Genomic DNA, 16,137 nt, shown 5'->3' on the forward strand with positions numbered 1-16,137 from the left:
TGCTGCCCAAATCCTTCACCTCTTTTGTTGCTCAGTGTGATGCCCTATTTCAAATCCTTATGGTATCTTCCACATTATTTGTTTATTATCAATGTGTTGATTGCTTACTTGCCAAAATAGCTTCTAGCACGCACCCTTTGTTCTTCCCAATGAAGCTGTATGCAGCCGTGCCCCATCCATTCTACTGCTTGCTGTTATCCATGGATGTGACCTTTGCTTGTTCAGTTCTGCCATCCTCAGCTTCTGCAAAAAGTATTCCCATCTCTCTTAACAAGTCCACCCATTTGCCTTTGCTTCCTGTTACGCATAGAATTCGTGCACACCACATCAACAAGGTGCCACCTCCTTCTTCCTTAAAATCCCTTCCACTACGTTTTCTAACCCTTTGGGTGCATCACAATCCTAAGCAGAAGTGTCTTGCTGTATTCTAGGGGACTTACTCCCAGGTAAGCATGCATAGGGTTACAGCTGCAATCCCTTAGTTCTCTTCTCCTCAACTGAAATTAAAATGTTGGCCACATTGCAGAGCCCTCAGAACAGGAGGGGAACTTGTTGCTCATGCTAAAGTGCTGTGAACGCTGATCATGCTTTAGAAAAATAAAAGAGCAAGAAGAAAGTGGGGTCAGAAGAACAACCAGTTGCTATTTGTGCAACTAAAGGTAGGATTTTCAAGTGTTGCTTCCCTTCCCCCAAAGTTACTGTGTGCCCAACAGGTGTGAGAATAGGCGAGACAGTATTGTTCAAACGGTGCTTACTTTGTCATAATTATCATTTCTTCTTTTACATGCTTTCCTGAGAACAGCTAAGAGGCGTGTGCTGCTCTGGCTTCCTGGAATGGCACAGAACTGAGGAGCCTGGTAAGGCCTTAAGAGTGGCATTAGGATCCGAGTTTCAAGGATCTATAGACACAAGAACATGGAATGTTTATTTTTCCTTATTGACTTTCTCCAAATAAACCCAGAGAAGGAAGAAAGGGGCTCTCTGGCAGCAGCTGTTTATCCAGTGTTTATGATAAAGAGACTTCTCCATAGCAACAGGTGGCATGCTCAGAAGTATGACTGCTCAGAAAACACTGGAGCCTCAACAAGCCAGGCTAGTTATTTTGTTTTGTTTGTTTGTTTAGAAAGCAGAAAGGTATCGTAGACCTTCAGAGCTATAAAACAGCTCCAGCATCATAGATGGTCTGAAACTCTAAGAAAGGTTGCTATTCTGAATTTACCCCTCACATCCTTAATATTCTCCTAGAAGTGTTGTTGTTGTTTTTTAAGGGATTTGAGGCTTGATTTCTGGGGGTAGATGTACAGTTCTGAGAAGCAGTATAGAAAGGAAAGGGGTGGGTTTGTTGGTTCAAATCCCACTGAAATTGCCTGTGCAAGTGAGGCACAACTCACTGTGGGGTCAAGGGAAGGATGAGGGAGGAATTCTGTTCAGTTCACATTTTAATACATACCAACCTAATTCACATGTCTTGGATCAATCTTTGCTGAGGACTTACTAAAATTGTTGCTATCAGCAGCATACCTGACAATAGCTAAAAGGTGGAAAGATTTAGCAGATAACTTGCTCTCTGAATGGTACCAGCAAACTTCGACAATTGTATGGATGAAAGAACTGACCCGAAAGGTAAAAGACGGGGGGGGGGGGAATGTAAAGACAAAAGAAAAGTTTCAAGTGACATGGTATCTCTTTATTAAATGTGTAGCACAAAAGGAATGTAACTGGCAATTACTAGCCACACACAGCCTCCTGTGGAATGACTGTGTAAGATGACACTAAACAAAACAGGAGAATTCCAGTCATAAGTAAGGAACAAATGCTTTACATTAAAATAGAGATATAACCAATGCTCTTAACTATATGTCACTTTACGCTGTGCATTGCTGTTATCCTATACATTGTTTCGTTTGGGCCACAAATCAAATACAATTTCTTTTTGAAAATGGATCTTTACACTTTTCTCAATTTTGTGGTGCAGATCTTCCAACCAAAAAATGTTTATATCTGGGAGTAGTATGTATAAAAATGCATAAATTCATGAAAATTGCATACAAAAATGCATTATATAAAGGGAAATTGCTGTGTGTGTTAGAAGAAATACTCGCTAAACGGCCAATGAATTCTCATGAGGATTTTTTATTATTATTCAAAAAAATGTAAGTTTATGTGGAAATGTGGCAAACTGAATTTAAAATAGGGACAGATTCATCTTTCCCTAGTCCAAAGAGCTGCAAGGAAGGTCAGATATCATATCTGAAGATCTGGAAGAGCAATAGTGTAGCGTCCACAACCTTCTTGAGCACAGATGTTAGACTGTCTTAATTATTGGGTTCTGTTGACTTTTTAGTAGCACTGCTATACTGAAGTAACAACAACATACAAAATATTCTGTAGGGGTTCCCAACAGTAGCGTACAAGGATAACTCATTGGGTGCTGTGTAGGACCCAAATTTCACTCTGCACTAGCTCATCACACAACAGCCATACAAGCCCTCGTGACGTGCAGCATGTGATACAAGAGACTTTTGCAGGGGGTGGGGACGGGGGGTGGGGCAGCCAAAAGTCCTTTGCATAGTACACAAAGATCCCCTGGAACAGCCCACTCTTCCCTCTAGATCCTTAGCGACCACACTAATGCAAAGGGACAGACATGATTTGATCAGCAATTCTGTTGGGAGGTATGGCAGGGAGGGATAGCTCTGCCACACAAAGCTATGGTGGCTCACTCCTCCATTTGTGAGTATTAGCTGAAGCAGCAGCGTAGCCTGTCAATTAATTGCCTTGGGGCTTTTTCCCCCCACTGATGAATCAATCAATTTACCAATTAAAATAAGCATTGCATAATCTCACTCCAAGTGGTATTTTGAGGATATTTAATTAAGATAGCCGTTTTCCTCAGCAAAATATTGCAGAAAATCATTTGTTGTTTGGAAGATCAGCTTAAACACACAGTGGCAATCAAGAAACATACAAAGATTATTTACAACAGCGGCCACCAAAATGAATGCCCTTTCACAGGCCAGAGCTCCAATGGAAAGTGCACATCTTTCATCTGTGGATAATGAATTTATTTATTAATTGCACTGATTAATGCTTTCATCCTTGGCTTGTATCTCTGAGGTGCCACGGTATGAAATTAAAGACTATAACCTAAGGAGGTTTAAAGGATTGCTTTCCCCAGATGAAGATATGCTTATGTTAAAGTCCATGGAAATGAGTATGCAAAACAAGAATGACAGCTGCAGACACGAGGAGATTTACACAAATAAACCCAGAGGGTAATACAGAAGCTTAGGAACATTAGAGTTGTGTACACATGCGCGCGCACACACACACACACACACACCAGTCTGTCCTGGACCTTCCTTGCAGGTGTATCAAGATGATTCCATTGACTTGAATCTGAGGACCAATTCAGATAAACATTGGATCTTTATCAAACACACATTTCTGCAGATTGCACAAAAACATGCCACAATAAATTTGAGGATATATCTGCATGGTTTTCTGTCCTGAAATAAGACACTGGACAATTCAAAGTAGCTGCCGTAACCTGCTGGTTTCATCTTGGCCACGTGGATCAGGCACTCTGGCAAAGTATCTCTCCAATATATATTCAAAGATGGAAGGATCTGATACCACACGTCTCTCATCAAGTCACTAGTTTCCACAGGAGTGAAGCCGCAGAGGGACCTACTGGGGTGCCCCAGAGCTGCTTCTGATTTTCCTCAGGAGAATCACATTTGGATAAATTAGTTGCAATTTGCATGAGGGTTAGAAGAGGATCAAGTCCAATAGAGTTTCTCCCCCTCCCCCAAACAAGGAAGCAGCAAAAAATGAGCTTTTGTGGTATTAAAAAGAAGTTACTCTGTATGTTAATATTCTTTGTTATGTTAATATTTGGAATAATTCCGAACAACCTTGGTGATTACTTAGCTACTGATCCCAGACTTATTCCCTGATCCTGCTGCCCTACCGTGAGCCCTGTTCTGCACGAAAAGGGTCACACCATCTCCCTCCTTTGAGTCAGTCCTGCATGCAGGACTTAGAACCATGGCCTTACGTGAGGGCTGCCTTGACCCTGCTCCTCCTGCTCCTGAGCCAAAGTGGGCTTCTGCGCCTTGAAAAGCTCTGTGGTGCAGAGCGGTTTCCCAAGAACAGAGTGGCTGAGATGCAGGGAGAAAAGAAGTCACACCCATCAAGCTTTGTTGGAAGACAGAGACCAGCAACCTTTAGGTTCCCCTATTGTGTAAACAACATTGATCTGCATTGAGTAAAGCTGGCTTAAATGAATGATCTGCATGATCTGGGAGCTGCATTCTGATTTACTAACAACCCACAAAGTTGGGTAAGGAAGTGTGTAGCTCTGAACAGATACATCTGCCCCTCCCTTGAATTAAATTCATGCAATCTTATGAGTGTCTACTGAGAAAGAAGCACCACGGAGTTCTGTGGTTAGTGTGTATAGGATTTCAGGCTGAGTAAATTTGCAATTTCACATTGATTTATGCTAGACCCCCATAGTTTTATCAGAATGTTTCTGATTATGGATCAGACCCGCTTTCCATGTGCTATTTTGGAGTTGAGACACCTTTAGGTTGCTAGTTCTCAACACCCAATGAGCTGATGAGCTCACAAATGGAGAGAGACTATACGATTGTCCTATTGTTTTAAAGGCCCCTTCACTCACTCCAGGGCAAACACGGGCACCTGACATCTCTTACCTGCTGCCAGGGCAATACACACTGCAAGTGCCAGCCTTGGACACCCTTGTTTAAAATTCCAACCGGCTCTTCTGAGCGACGCAAAATACCTAGGTCTAACTGCCATATTTCCCAAAATGTCAGTGATGTAGTAACACCTTGGGCCATTGTCATGAACTGAACTGGCAGCTAGACTCAGCTCAGGAACCCAGTGCTGCTCAAGAACAATGCAGACTGTAAGGTCCTGTTGCCTGCAAGAAAGCTGGCGGGGGTGTAACAGAGGAGGGGACCCACCAGAGGTCACTCTGCCCACTGTCTGCTCAAATCTGGAGCTGGCCCTGTCTCCCTCTATTCACCTGATTATCCTAGCAAAAAGGACTCAGATTATGCCCTCCCTAAAAGGGGAGAAAGTAGGGTGGGACAAGGTACCACTTGAATAGCAGAGTACAAATCTACTTTGTACGAAGTCTTACAGCCTCCAGGCTTTTACAGCAACTGGTTCTAGTTAACTGAACTCCTAGGCCCTTCCTATAGGATGACAGAATTGTAGAGCTGGGAGGGACCTGAATATGTCTTATATTGGGCATTAGGATGGCCTAACACAAAAGAGGGCAGGGCTCCTGCACCTTTAACAGTTGTGTAGTACAGGGAATTACAGCAGGCATAGCTTGCTGGTCAGCCTCACTGGCATAGTTTAAAAAATAAACACAAATTTTCATTAATGGGGCAAAAGCTCTGCATTTTAATTTAGGTGATATCTTATCTAAAGTTGAAAAGCTCTGTGGCAAGAAGTGCTGGCGCTGCAATAATCAAACCTTGGCATTTTCATGTCATGTTCATGTGGAATTTTGTGGACAAAGGAAATTTAGAACAGAAACGAGGAAACAAGGAGCTTGCTCTGAACAAGCAACCCGGGCAGTGCCGGATTTATGTATAGGCTAAGTAGGCTGAAGCTTAGGGCCTCTAAATCTAGGGGGCCTTGCCAGCCCTCCCTCTCCCCAGCAGGCAGTCTCCCCTCTCCCAAAATTGCAAACCCAAGACTTCATGCGAGGGCAGGGCAGGGCAACTTAGGCCCAGCAACTATTAGACCCAGGGCTAGCCAGTGGGGCCCAATTTGAAGCAGTGGGGTGCAGCTTGAATATTTTTTTTTGTAGGGTTCACAGTCAAGGTCTGCAAAATCTTATAGATATAAATAAAATCCATCTAGATTGCCCTTGTGCAGGGACCCTCTTAGGAGCGGCCCGCAGGGCCCAATTTGGCCCAGTTGCTCCAATTGCCTTAAGGTCAGCCCTGATGAGGATTTGCAGGGGTTGGACTGACAAGCCCTGCACCTTCTAGGTCCCTGGTGTCACCATTCAGAGTACAGACTCAAGGACTTGTTTTGGAAATAAGGGGGGGGGGGCACTTACTGGAAATCAGTTTTGTCACCTCTTCCCCCCAAAACCCCGAGACAATGAGCCCAGACACCTTTTATTTACAGTCGCATAAGCAGTACACTACAGCATGGCCATAAATTTGTACGTTCAACCGCTGAAATATATACCCAATATATAGCAATGGAGATTTATGTTACTGCTTTATGAATGAACACTGTGATTTATGAATGGACTCTGTATTTTGTGAATTACCTAAGAGCCACCAATAGGGATCTCTAGAATCTGAAAGCTAACCAATTGGGTACTACCAAACAGCGACCCCTATTGCTGGAAGCAGGTAACCAGCAGGGAATGCTTCAGCTCAGCCTTTGCACTGTTGACTGAACACCCCCTGCTGTGCAGATAATGGAGAAAGCTCATAAACTGTATCCCTTCTGGCATCCTGGCCAACTCTATTATGCTGGTGTAAACCCTGGTGCACCAGAAGCACAGAATAGCAGCAAATAAAATCCGCTCATATGTCAGCAACTGATAAGACTTGTCAACCAGTTCTTCCAAAGTCTTCCTAAATTATAAAGCTCAAAAGTACAGGCCAAAAGAGAGCGAGGCATACAATGGGCACCACCAGTGAAAAGACCCTGCTCCGTGTAACTCCTGCCCTGTCATTTGATAGAGTGCCCACTTGCCCTCCTTCTTGACATGGAATGCTCTCTATTGCAGTCTCCAGGTCCAGTACAACGACCATAAGAAGGGAGAGCAGGGACCTTGAAGTTCCCGACAGCTGTTAATCAAGCAAGCAAGCACACAGGTCACCTTTGTCACAGATGTGTCACGCCTATGTCCTGGCCAGGCCTGCACCCAATCTTCATTTTCTTCAAATTGTAAGGGTGGGGAATGGGGAGGGGCCTCACAAGTGGAGTAGCCTAGGGCCTCTCTTCATCTAAATCCGGCCCTGAACCTGGGGGCAGCATTTCTCCACCTGAGGCAAAAAAAGAAGGTGCCCCCCAATAAAGCTTTACATAATGGGATCATGAAACTGTGGCGTCTGGGTTCCATAGCAGCTTATCCTTGTTTTTCTGGCATCAGTGGCAGGTGGGGCAGAAAGGACTTCTATTAGGACAGACAATTAGGGCTTCTATTAGGACAGTTTTGTTTTTTAAATGGAGTGATCTTTGCATGGAGTAGCAGGGAACTGCCCTCTGTGACTTATAGCCACTTATAGTCTGCTACAAGCCATAACCTATCTCCTTAAAATCCTGAACTTGCATTATGAACTGAAAGCTGACCTTTTGTATATTTAAGCTGAACTCTTGCATCCATTCGCAATACAGCCAGCTGCTCTGCAGGCCCTGGCGGTGGGGGTGGGGGGGGGGAGTACTAGCTTTTCATGTTCATCATGTGAAAAGCCTCAACAAGTTCAGAGGTTCACTTCAAAAGAGCCCTTGACAGTTTGGATTCTTGTATGAAATTTATCAAAATTTATCCAAACTTTGCTTTGACATCTTACTGGTCAATTACCTTCAGCATTCTAACATCTTGGCAAATTCACTGGGCAGGTCACATAGTTAGAATGGAAATGGTGAGAGGCTCTTTAAAAGACCTTTGACAGATTGCCAGAAAAGGAGACAACCTATTGGTAGAAGTCAATTCTTTTGAAGTAATACATTTTAGAGGACTGCGGGATTAAATAAGGGAGGTGCCTTGGAGATAAGTTTGCTGAAAGAGACAGTTTAGTGGTCAATAGTTTTCCAAGTCAGATTGGCTAGCCAGTTTTGTTCCTTCAGATATAAACACATTAAAACTGTCGTTATACCTGAAATCATTAGGCTCTGCACCAGTACGTAAAATGTAAATAACCCCCCCCCCCCCCAGCTTGCCATCTAAGAGTATTCCTTTAGGCCTGAGACATGTATACTGGAGATAGCCTGCTGCTTTTTATGATTTTGACCAGGGGTTGGCAAACTAAGGTCCACGGGCCAGATCAGGCCCAATTGTCTTCAGGATCTGGCCTGCGGACTGTCCATGGATCAGCGTGGGGATTTTGTTCGTTTGGGCTGCACCATTTTTTCCTGCGCCATTCCTTCCCCCCCTCCCATACACACATTGCGGCAGTTCCTCCTCCCTCCCTCCTCCTGGCATCTCCCCGCCCTGCCTAGAGGAGGAAGAGGGCTGGGCTGAGCTGGCTGAGCACCATTTTAAGCAGCCCCAATCCAGAGCCAGCCCTTTCGTGCCACTCATCTTCCCACCGCCACCGCCACTACCCTGAGAGAGCGGAGCGGACCAGCTCACTGCCTATCCATGAGAAGCAGCAGCAGCAGTGGTGGTGGCAGCCCCAGGGAAGGTAAGCGCAGCGGCTGGGGGGTGGGGAGGAGGACTACTTGCCCCCCTCACCTCTTCTTCCAGCTCCCCTCCCCCTGGTGCCACTTCTCCGGCCTGCCACAAGGTCTGAGGTACAGTGGACTGGCCCGCAGCTAAAAAAATTTGCTGACCCCTGATCTTGACAGTCAGCTAAGAATGTTCTCCTCATATTATACATCATGCACAACGTATATATTGTGAGTGCTTGTACTGTATAAACAAATAATAATAAATGATCACTTTAACAACAAACAAGTTGCAGCTGCATATAAAATAGTTTCATGGAGTAAGTGAGAGGTGTTGGGTTGATGTTTATTTGAACATCATTTCCCTTGAGGCCCTGATTCTAACTGCAAGGGCACTGGTTGTGCCTATTAAGTGGTGAAGGAAAGGCACTTGGCCTATGTTCAGAGGCACTAGTTGTATGGGATCTAGTCTCTACAACCAAACGTTTTCTCTAGAATTAGAGAAATATAAAATGTTACATTTTTCTCTAGCATTAATTTCAGAATACAGAAAGAAGCACTGTAACCAGTTTAATTATGAGAGCCAGTGGTGTGCTACTACTAGGATGCAGGTGGCACTGTGGTCTAAACCACTGAGCCTCTTGGGCTTGCCGATCAGAAGATGGGTGGTTCAAATCCCTGCAACGGGGTGAGATCCCATTGCTCTGTCCCAGTTCCTGTCCACCTAGCAGTTCAAAAGCACACCAGTGCAAGTAGATAAATAGGTATCGTTGTAGCGGGAAGGTAAATGGTGTTTCTGTGGACTCTGGTTTCCATCACGGTGTCCCATTGCACCAGAAGCGGTTTAGTCATGCTGGCTATGTGACCCAGAAAGCTGTCTGTGGACAAACGCTGGCTCCCTCAGCCTGAAAGTGAGATGAGCACCGCAACCCCATAGTTGCCTTTGACTGCACTTAACCATCCAGGGGTCCTTTACCTTTTTAAAATTTTTACTACCAGCAAAAATATCACAAATAGGTAAGGCCCCAAATATGATATATGATATCACAGATTCTTCTTCTTCTTCTTCTTCTTCTTCTTCTTCTTCTTCTTCTTCTTCACTGGTTTCACTTCCAGAAGAGTAAATCATAAGAGCTACAACTCCACCTGATAAAAGCAGCACTTAAGATAATGAAAATCATTGATTGTGGGCCTACTCCTTTGTGGGAAAGGGAACATGACACCAGGGGTATTTATAAATGTAGCTGTTTCTTTACTACCAGTGGTATAACACCTGTCAATGTACAACTGCTATCAATTATTATATTGCTTGGTCATATCTGTACCTCCAATAGGAGAACACCACATAGTTATAGTAACTATAACATCATTAAAGTACTAACTATTGTTACTATGGTGTGTATTTTTGTGTTTTATATTGTAAACCACCCTATGATCCTCAGATGAAGGGCAGTATAGAAATAATAATAATAATAATAATAATAATAATAGTCGTCGTAGTAGTAGTTCTCCTGGTTTTCTTCAGTGGTACCAAAGATGTGCTACCTCTACTAGGTAAATTCATATTTGGTAACTCTGTATTTCTGAGGCAGCTATGTTAAGGTTACCAGATTTTTTTCAATGAATCCAGGGACACTTTTCAACTTCAATGGATTTTGAATGGGGACTGATTTGTAAATCCGGGGACGTCTGGTAACCTTAAGCTATGTCACATCGGCAAAGCGGTGTGTAAGCTCCAGACTCATGCTACAACACCCGCTGTAGTTTGGAAAGGGGTGCTGTGGCATAGCTCTCATTTTACACATGGAAGGCGTGGTCAGCAGTTAGAAGAAGCAATGCCCAAGCACAAAGAGTTCACATGCTCAAAAATCTAGGTTCACATGCTTCCTTTCACATTGCTAGCACCATTCATGCATCTAGAAGTAGCTCAGCCTGTCTAACTTTCCCTAAGTTGGACTCCGGGCTGCTTGGGATGTGAAGGAGCAAGAGAGGAAGTTGTCTGTGCATCAGCGCACAGGCATGCTCATGCTGGAAAAGAAGTGTAACCCACTTACTTCTCCACTGGATTGGATGGGAAACATTGGATGATATTAGATGTAAGTACAGAGCCAGTGTGGCACAACTGCAGAACTTGTAGGGTTTGTAAGAAATCCATGTTGAAGTTCCTGCTCATGGCTGAAACCTACTGTGTGGTCTTCGGCAAGTCACTATAGACTTCTTCAGGTGTGGCTTGTAAAGGTTAAGTTACCATGCATTGTGGGGAGCAGCAGAGCTGAGCAAAGTAGCTCACCCTGCCTCATAATCATTCTTGTCCATTCCAAATTGTAAAGGCAAACCTCGTGATTTTTCCTTCCACAGGTACAGGCGGCTTCCCCCTGCATAGTCACCAACCATGAGCTGGAGAGAGGCAAGAATGGCAACATTAAGGAGGAGTTAATGTGCTTGTCCCCACCGGTTCCCTCAAGTGGTAATCTAACCTTACCTTTGTAGCACCTGAAGAAGGCTTCTATTTCAGGGCTAAAACCTATATATCCAGGAAGTTGAGAGAAACCCCTATATCAGCCACACCGAGTTACCTTGACAGGAAGGCAGGAAACAAATATGTAAAGAATATATGACTGGTGAAGGAAAAAGACACAAACTGCTGCTCTTCCCTTACCACCAAATACCAACACTGGGGCATTGTGGGAAATTAGAATGTTGGCTAGAAACAGCAGGGCCCACTGACAGAGGATGACACTTACTAGAGGATGCTTTGCCCAGGGCCCCCTCAAACATAGAGACCCCTGATAGGGAGAAAGAAGAGCAGCTAGCTCAGCTCAGGCTGTGCCAATGACATTGTTCTCATTCGTATTATTTACACGAACTGGCTCTCCTCCTCACTTCATACCCTACCACTTTGCCTTTCTGAATAATCGGCCTCTCAGAAATGGAGTGTGGAGCCGCCTCTCCTCACAGTGTGATGGGGAGGTGGCAGCACTCAGCAATGGCGCTGCCTGCCTCTCAAGGGGAAACCACTCTCTGATAAGAAGCCGATTTCACCTGAGGCCTGGAACATTAACTTTGACACTGAAAAGGGGATATTTTATTACCATGGAATATTTCTGCATCTCTTTAAAATCTCTCCCCCCCTTCTCCTGCCCCATGACAATTAAAAGCACCATCTCTCTCTCTCTCTCTCTCTCTCTCTCTCTCTCTCTTCCTCCAGATAACTCTTCAGATCTTCCCTGCTGCAAACTGCCTGCCCTTGTTCCATTTTCACAAGGCTTACACAGACTGTAATGCTCTACCTGGCTGTCATTAGGTTACAGACAATATTTCAGAGGGTGCGGCGGCGTATTCGTTGAAAACCAGAAATATATGTGTGTTCCGGCTATATTTTAATCTATAAACTTATGACAAGCTTCTTTGCAGCTGTCAGAAGGATAGATGTGGGTCTGCCCTCATCTTGGGGATTGAGCTAGGGTAATTGTAACGCTAAATGCTCAAGCCTCTGAAGTGGAGCTAAGGATGATGGCTCCAGGACCAGGGAACCTGCAAACAAATTCATGTGCCCTTTTAGGGGCCAGGGTCAGTAAAATCTGCATTATACAGTCCAACCAGCAGGTCACATCTCGGGTCAGCCACAGATTCAGTGGAAGTTTTGAACAAAGCTACTATCTCTGAGACTCATCAATTTCAAATATGAGGCTGGGGATCGAATGAATTGACAAAGAAGGGTGAGGGGAAAATCTTTTGAGAAGACCATCAGAGCGGCTGCCATTTTGCTTTTCCTTGAAATCTCTGTTCTGAGGTGCCTTTTGAATTTTGGGAAATTATAGTGGGCAGCAGTTGAATATCTACAGAAAACACACTTTTACAGAATGTATGGATCAGCAATCCAGCAGTGCATTTTCTTCAAGAGTTGTAGTCAGGGGCATAGCATGGGGGGCAGTGTCAGAGGGCCTGTGGCCCCAGATGAACAATTTTAAGGGGTGCAAACCAGGTACCCCCATGCAGGTGACCCTAGTATGGCCCAGCCCACTGCTCTTCTCTACCCTCCAAGGGCCTTGTCCACCAGACAGGCTCCCCCCCTGTGCAGGTGAGCAGGTGGGTCAACCCTTAACAAGTTACCCTTCTTAGGAGTATTTGGGGGACATCTGTTTAAAATAGTATGATGTTTCTATGCTTTATCAATGCCAAGTATGGTTGCATTTCTTTTTGCACATTTTTGTTTAATCCTTGGGGATCAGAAGCAAAACAGAAGGTAGGGTGACCCTTCCTTTCCCAGTGATTTGCCTCTGTCTCGGGCTTGGGATAAGCCAGTACTGCCAGTAGATTCATCAGTCTCGCTTGGTCTTAACTACATCACATAATTTTTGTCTTCGGTGATTTAGGTTTAGGGAGGGTCACGAGGACAATTGAGATTTTCTCCTGTAGACCAAAATTTAAATTCATACTAAGGGCATTTTCAGATGTGAGGCTTAAATTGGCTTTTGCTTAAATAGCGAAAAGTTTATAACTGGAATGTAAAACCTACATTTGCAGTAATGACCGTTCAGTTCCTCTCCTGCCTTCCATCCTGCTTTAAGAATCTACATGGCACAAATAGCAAGTGAGTGAGGTTCTAAGGTGCCCTTTAGTTTCCTGCGTGACACTGCTTCAATTGTCTAATACTTTGCAATCAGTCTAATTCCATTATTTAAGGGGCAGAAAATATTTGAGGGTCATTCCTGCTACCCCTTGGTGAAACATCTGGTATTAGGTCATCCTCCAAAATGTTCCCGTGACCTCTTCCAACGACTTTTTCCTGTCTGGATGCAATCCACCAGGAATTTTTTTCGTGCTAGTCCCCATGCAAAAAGTGGATGTGCAGCTCCTTTCCATTTCAAAAGGCGATTGTGCAGGAGAACTTCCTGGTAACTTTTCCCTGCCCCTGCAATTTTCACACTCCTAACTGTTGCCATGCCGCAATGTCGATTGTTAACATCTCCTGACACTGCCAAGGCGAAGCTCCTCCCCACCCTTGATAACTCATGGCAGAAACACTTGCACAAATCCTTAATTGTTTAGTTAAAAGAATTGTGTTTTGACCGCAAGAGGATTTGGGGCTGGAACTCAAAACTGATAATGATATTTTGCTGCCAAGATGTCTCCTTGGCTCTTTCTGTGTTAATGCAGACTTTCAAGAAACTCCAATTAACTGCATCAGCTCTCAGAGAGAGCAAGAGGGTGCAGGGAAGAGAGTACTGCCCCCCCCCCCTTGGGAGATAGGGGAGTGGAAAGAAGAAAAGAAAGATGATCAGCAAGGGGTTGGTGTTTAACCCTCTAGTAAAGATGGGGGGGGGATATATTGCTAAATGGACCAAAGGAATGCCACTGTTACATTATTTTCCATTCGTGTGCCTGCTCTGCTGTGTTACTGGAATCTCAGTACATGCCAAAGAAGGAACAACAGAACCCATTAGAGAAAATAAGAATCTTTGCTATAGGACAGTGGTGGGAAGCTCAGACCTGTGGTGCTAAGTCTCTCCATTTTGCCTGCATGGCTGTTTGGCCCAGGCAATGTCGTCCTGTCCATCAGGACAATATGCAATTTCTGGCAAGTGGGGAAAGGCACAGACGGGGGGAATAAGATACACATTGAATGTGAAATATGAAGAAAATACAAGAGACAGGTAGTAATACTTTAAGATGCATGTGGAGGTGGGGTGGGGAAAATATGAAAAAAGAGCCTTCTCCACTTAGAGCCTCTAGGATCAGCAAATTCTTCCTAAATGGGGAGGCAGAGTCACAATAGCTCCTGAGCAAATTTCTGTATTAGCATGAGGAAAACCAAGCTGTGGAACTCCTTGCCACAAGGGGAATGCTGCAGCAAAGAATTTAGCAGCCTGGAAAGATGGATTAAACACCAACAGTGATGTCAGTAATTGCCAGTTGATAACGCCAAACTCTGTCCCCACCTATGCCATTTTTTGACTGGCTCTGCTCCAGCAGCCCCATTTTGTGACTCATGGGCCTCAGTAATTTTTGGCTGTCTCAACTGGGGTCTGAGAACCCAGATCTAAACCCCTTAGTTTCTGATACATATTTTAGCCCAATTACTATGTCAGCAGGTGGCGCTGTGGGTTAAATGACAGAGCCTAGGACTTGCCGATCAGAAGGTCGGCGGTTCGAATCCCTGCAACGGGGTGAGCTCCCGTTGCTCGGTCCCTGCTCCTGCCAACCTAGCAGTTCAAAAGCACGTCAAAGTGCAAGTAGATAAACAGGTACCGCTCTGGCAGGAAGGTAAACGGCGTTTCCATGCACTGCTCTGGTTCGCCAGAAGCGGCTTAGTCATGCAGGCCACATGACCCGGAAGCTGTACTCAGGCTCCTTCGGCCAATAAAGCGAGATGAGCACTGCAACCCCAGAGTTGGCCACGACTGGACCTAATGATCAGGGGTCCTTTTTACTATGTCAACACTTCTCTATCTGTCTGTCTGTGGACTTGGAAAAACTGTGGGAAGCCTTGTCTTACAGGTTATTAGACACACCTTCAAGTTAAACACCTGTTCATGAGACACACCAGATGACCAAAGCTCACTGGCTGGGAGCCAAACTAGATGTGACAGGACAGTTGGCCACAAATGTCTGCCCCGTGCACATATAATATCATGGTGGGTCTATTCTTTACATGACAAGGAGCATTCCAACTTCAATGCCTTAATTAGAAGGCAATCCCCCCCGCAAAAACATACACAATATCATAATCATCCCAGCTTCTCTAACACTCAAAAAAGTACTCCAAGTGCCCCAGTGTCTCTAAATAAGGAACAATGGGGATAATAGGAATTTCCTTGTGGGTCTTTGAAACAAATGCACAGATACAAAGGCCTGGAGTTCAAGTCCCTAGATCTTTCAACAAGAAGATGCTGAAATTTTTAAACTTACATCCAATGCAAAAAAATATTTTAAGCTGTTAATTTTAGTTTCCCACACCTTTTTCTTCCTTTGGTTCCCAATCCGCTTGTTTCAAGGATATAATGAAAAAGCAAATGGAAGAAGAAGAGCAAAGGTGAAAGGATGAAGAAAAACTCATTTTGTGCAATGTAAAAAGCTGCATCACTCCAGAACAATTATTGTTGTTCTTATTGTGAATCTCTTAAATTGTATTGAATTCGCTCTGATATATTCTTCTGAACTGGTCAAATAGCAAAATGATACCTTCTAGGTGTGTGCACTGAAGATAAGATGTGGTTCAGATCCAACTTTGGCACTTGACAAAGTGGGTCACTTCACCAGGGATCGCTTCAAACACAACTTGCTTTATCTCTCACACACACACTTTGTGACAGAATTGAATAAAGGCAAAGTTGCTCCTTCTGAGTGGCTGAAGCACACCACATTTCAGACAAAGAGGTGCTAGGTGCCTGTGCTAGGTGCCTTTACAATTTAAATAGAGGGGCACGTATAATTTTTTATTTCATGGCAGTATTGCATACATTTTCTAGTCATTGTTACCCCTTCTGAAGCCTATTAAATTCCAGAGAGTTGGGAGCAGGGTGTTTTGTTCTAGTTCATTTTTTATTGTCTTAGGGATAATGATTCACTCACACCCCCCCCAATTTTGGGGCAATTTGTATTAAAATGGCATGCATTGTACATTGTGCCCATATGTAAGTAGTTTGTAACACTTCAGAAGGATAGGTGGAGGGGTTTGGAAGTTATGATGAATAAAATCATTTGAGGCATTTTGTTTGTTTTCTGTTCAATTGA

General features: G+C 44.2%; 1 long non-coding RNA gene across 1 annotated transcript; it reads left to right on the forward strand.

The window, feature by feature from the left end:
- Positions 1-820: 820 nt before the first annotated feature.
- Positions 821-15,415, forward strand: LOC308479479. The gene is made up of 3 exons (XR_013987700.1): positions 821-857; positions 10,759-10,867; positions 15,399-15,415. It is a non-coding gene; the product is annotated as an uncharacterized lncRNA (long non-coding RNA).
- Positions 15,416-16,137: the final 722 nt, after the last annotated feature.

Source organism: Podarcis pityusensis, assembly GCF_964106645.2.
Source record: "Podarcis pityusensis genome assembly, chromosome: 6".
Classification (NCBI taxonomy): Eukaryota; Metazoa; Chordata; class Lepidosauria; order Squamata; family Lacertidae; genus Podarcis; species Podarcis pityusensis.